Source organism: Callospermophilus lateralis, unplaced genomic scaffold, assembly GCF_048772815.1.
Source record: "Callospermophilus lateralis isolate mCalLat2 unplaced genomic scaffold, mCalLat2.hap1 Scaffold_237, whole genome shotgun sequence".
Taxonomy (NCBI): domain Eukaryota; kingdom Metazoa; phylum Chordata; class Mammalia; order Rodentia; family Sciuridae; genus Callospermophilus; species Callospermophilus lateralis.
This window is the reverse complement of record NW_027513245.1, coordinates 753,167-758,038: the sequence shown is the minus strand read 5'-3', so window position 1 is coordinate 758,038 and position 4,872 is coordinate 753,167.

Here is a 4,872-nt window from a genome sequence, read left to right as displayed (position 1 = left end):
CCCTTTGCTGCAATCTCAGGAAGATGGAACGGTCCCAGCACTCAACACCAGGGGTTCAAGTTATGCATGTGGGTCTTCTCAGTCCTTTCAGAGAGCCACCAGGGATCTTCTTGGAATGATCCTTCAGCCACCCCAGAAGAAGCTGAAAATGGAAAAGGAATGACCTCAGCAAGATGTGAGCACATGTTCTGTCTCATGAGGCATCCACAGGGGCCCACAAGGAACTGGGCTGTCTTATCAGCAGGAGAGCGGCCCGTGGGAACGGACAGGGACAGACCTCAGGACAGGGGAGATGCTCAGAACTATCAAGATCTCTGGCCACGTGGCTACTAACACAAGCTACCTTCCATGCAGAAGCAAAAAGACACAGTGAAGCTCCCAGAAGGCAGAGATAATCCAGGTGGGATCTTCCTGGGCCTAGGGACCTAACGTAGAGGAATTCCCCCATTGGATTCAATTTTCCCCATGTTTAAAGAAGAATGCCAGTAACTGTCAGTTTTCAATCCCCATGTAACAAATTAGCACAAAGGCAGTGACTTAAAACAGCACAAATTTTTTGGAACCTGTTGAGAGCCACAGCTGAGTCAGAATGACGCCTGGCATATTGCCAGAGGGAATGGTTGAAAGGTGCTGCCAGCGAACCATTGAGATGATGATTTGAGTTAAGCTGTATATAATTGTTGTGGTGCTGGATTGATTGAGTTGTAAATGAACCCTATTGGGGCCAGGGGAGGGGGGGATAGGTCGGGCTCCGGGAATCTGCCTCGGGCGCCCAAAACTTTGTAGTCATGTTGCAGGGCCCTTCTTTTGGAATTGCTTTCAGAGTTTATTGGAAATTTTTGAATGGTGACACGTCTTGTTCTTTATAGATTAATTAATTACTTTTCAGCAGTAACTAAATTTCCAAAAAGCAAAGTATGGTATATAAATTTTGGCTCAAAATTAGACAAAGGTTATGTAAGGACTAGAAATCAAGTAGACATAATTTCCCATATGGCTTTTAACTAATTGTAAAGAAAACTCAAGAAGAACATTTAGAATAGATGAAATCAGTTGTAACTTCTCATATTAACTTTGCTTTTATAATTAGTTTGACATTATCTTAAAATCTAAGTACTTTCATATCATATCAAACATTTTAGCAGATAACATTAACTTGAATCAGTTACTCTTAGTTTCTTTACTTACATTCATTGTATTCATATAATAATAATAATAATAATAATAATAATAAAATGTGTTAGGCAACATTCTGCTGCAAAGGTGTTTCTATCAAAATTTGTGTGAAATTACAAAAGGAAAGTAAGCTTTTACCTTGTAGGTTGAGTTCTGTTGCCTATTATAATAAGTAATTGCCTATATAATAAGGTGATTCTGTGCAGAGTTCTGTATTTGCTGTAATTCTAAATTTTTATTTACATTGTCAGAGAAGCTGACAGGGAAGAGGTAAGTTTCATGAGTTACACTTAGACCTAAAGACCTTGAACTTTACTGAAATTGTTTAGTAGCAATGAATCACAGCCCTTTATCACCTGAGTCCTTTTCCCATAACCAGAACACTGCTGCTGACTGTGTAGATTTCCATACAGGCTACAACCAAGAGCAATTATTAATCTTCTTACTACTAACAGTAACTCTAGCGTTAAAATGTTGACTTTCAAGAGAATGTATGTGAGGCCAGAGACCTACCAGGTGACCCGATGATAGTGTACCACTCCAAACCAAAAATTTCACAGTAGGAAAAATGTGGCAGATACCTAGAGTAGAAAGTTGGAAGACATCAAATCCAGCATGTTTTTTTTCTTCTGTTGATAAACTTACAGATTTCTTCTGTAAGAAAAATTTTGAAGAAAGGCATTACCTTATTTTCATAGTCAATGTGTAACTGATTATGTTTTTCTGCCTCTTCTATTAGTTTTGTAATGACCTTCAACCTTTACTTATGTTTATCCTTCTCTTTACAATAAATGCTATCAGAGCAGTCAGTTACTTTTATGTTCATGCTGAATGGCACAGAGAAGGTCATGAAGAAATCTTTTTGTTGGAACAAAGAAAAGAAATAAATTATCTTACTGGATTTTGCAAGCTTAAAAATAGTTTTGGAATCAAACTTTCTGTATTAAGATTTTATTTACTTTTATAATGTTGGTGAATAAAAATTTATTTCCTCCCACTGAACATTAATTCCATTAACTATAATACTGGGGTATAATTTGACCAATCTAAAAACACTGTTGTAAAGATAAATGAGATAATACAAATAAAGTTGATAATATACTAAGTAGGTAGTATATAGTGTTCTGACTGTAAATAGCTTTATACCATTTAACTTTCATTATTTCAAAGGGATGTCATCAATCTATTAAAGAATCTAATGGAATCCCCTCATCATCCCCTCATTATTCCATAGCTTTAGCAAGCTCTTCAAACTATCTAAGCACAATTCACAATAGCTAAATTGTGGAACCAACCCAGATGCCCTTCAGTAGACGAATGGGGAGGGAAATTTTGGTATATATGCACAATGGAATATTACTCAGCAATAAAAGGGAATAAAATCATGGCATTTTCTGGTAAATGAATGGAGTATATAAGTTAAGTAATCCAATCCCTAAAAACCAAAGGTCAAGTATTTTCTTTGATATAGGATACTGACTCATAATGGTGATGGGTGGCGATCATGGGAGGAATGGAGGAACTTTAGATAGGGCAAAGGGGAAGAAGAGGATGGGAGCGGGTATGGGGGTAGGAAAGACTCTGGAATGAGAAAGACATCATTACCCTAAGTTCATTTGTGAAGACACAAATGGTGTGAAAATACTTTGTGTACAATCAGAGACTTGAAAAATTGTGCTCTATATGTGTAATATGAAATGAATTGCATTCTTCCATTATATATAACAAATTAGAAAAAAATAAATAATTCATTAAAAGAAAAACTACCTGTGTGCTCCATATCAAAAGTCACTCACTGACACTAGTCACATTTTCCCCCACTTACATATCATAATCCATTAGTGAAATGAAGTCTACTTATTTCATAGGGACTGATTTTATTTGGGGGGGGGGGATGACTTGCCAAGGATTGAATTCAGGGGCACTCGACTACTGAGCCACATCCTCAGCCCATTTTTGTATTTTATTTAGAGACAGGGTCTCGCTGAGTTGCTTAGCACCTTGCTGTTGCTGAGGCTGTGTTTTAACTAAAGATTCTCCTGTCTCAGCCTCTGGAGCTGCTGGGATTATAGGTCTGTGCCAAGGCACCCAGCCCCATTATATTTTTAACTAATATGAACAAATGGAATGGAGTGGAGTAGAGTGCAGTGGAGTGGAATAATGGAATAGAAGAATAGAGTCTATGTTTTGCATTTAGTGGGAAAAATAAAGGTAAACATTTTGTGAAACTTGCCTTAAAATGTAAGTGCATAGTATGCTTATGCGCCTATATATGTATGTCAGGTTCAAATATATCTTGCTTGATCAAGATGGCTCACACAGAGCATCCTGCAGATTTCTATGCCTTATCATTTTCATCACCCTTGTTGTTCTTAGTTTCACCTTTTTTGCTTTATTTCCCAATATCTAAGCACAACATCTACATTTGCAATACAACTAATTACAGAGATCACACTCATTTAAAAAACAGGTTAAAGCAACCAAGTGATCATATTATCAAGTGATCACAATAATTGTATGCTAGATTCACTGATAACACAAAAGGACATGTTCAGAAGGCAAGATGCATCAAATTTTGAGTGTTTCACATAGATGACCTATATTCCAAAGTTTCTTTGGATATGACCTGGGAGCATGTTATACACAAAGCAGGAAAATGAAGGTGCACTCTTTTAGATGATGTCAGAAATTGTTATAAGTCAAACTTTTTATCAGAGCATGATGTCTTACAGTAAAATTATAATGAATAAATATTCCAGATTTTTGTAATTAATATGCTTTAAGCCAATTTATCCACTTTCTTAACTTGAAACTAGAATCAGAACATGAATCAAATAAGTCAAGTGGTTTTCTTACAACACAGAATTCCACAACTATATATAAAATGTTTTTGTTCGAATGATATATAGTAAAGACTGTTCACAAAAAAAAAAAAAACTAAAATGCCTGCAGATGATGGAGACACCTTTTAAATTCTCCATTCCAAGGACCCTTAATCTAATTTTCTTCTTCTTCTTCTTGAATTCATATCTCTTCAAAAAGGATAGTTTCTCATTGAGTTTCTGAAATGCAGTGTAACTGTTCTCCCTCATTGTTAATGTCTTTCTTTTTAAACTTTTCCAAGAATTAATCTAATTAACATTGAGTTTACTTTTTAAGACTTGTATTGTTTCACAATAAAAAGACATAAAATTATTTGAGGGAAAAATGCAAGCATTTCTTCTTTTTTACCTGGTGCATTTTTACTCTGTTTGCCACAATAGTGATTTAATTTACACTGAACAAACACAACTCTCTCCAATACAGTTTCATTTAATGTATCTAAATTTGTATTTGGCAACATTGTACTATATTTAAGATAGACACATTAGTTAAAAGAGCACAGAAACAAAGAATTTCTTTTTGATATTCTATGAACTCAACATTAGAGATTTTAGGAAGATTTGCCAGAGGAATTCCAGAAGTTATAAGTCATTATTTATTTAATTGCTCTTCCAGGGAATGTTTGGAACTTTTCATGAATCTATATCTCATGTAGATGCTTGCCTTAAATGTTGATTGAATGAAGAATTAAATAGTTAGAAATAAAAAAACATAACTAAACTTTTAACTTTAGCAATTCCTGGTCTGTTGACTAAAAATATGTGGATATTCTTTGAGGCACAACATCTTTAATAAGCTTTAGAATATATATGT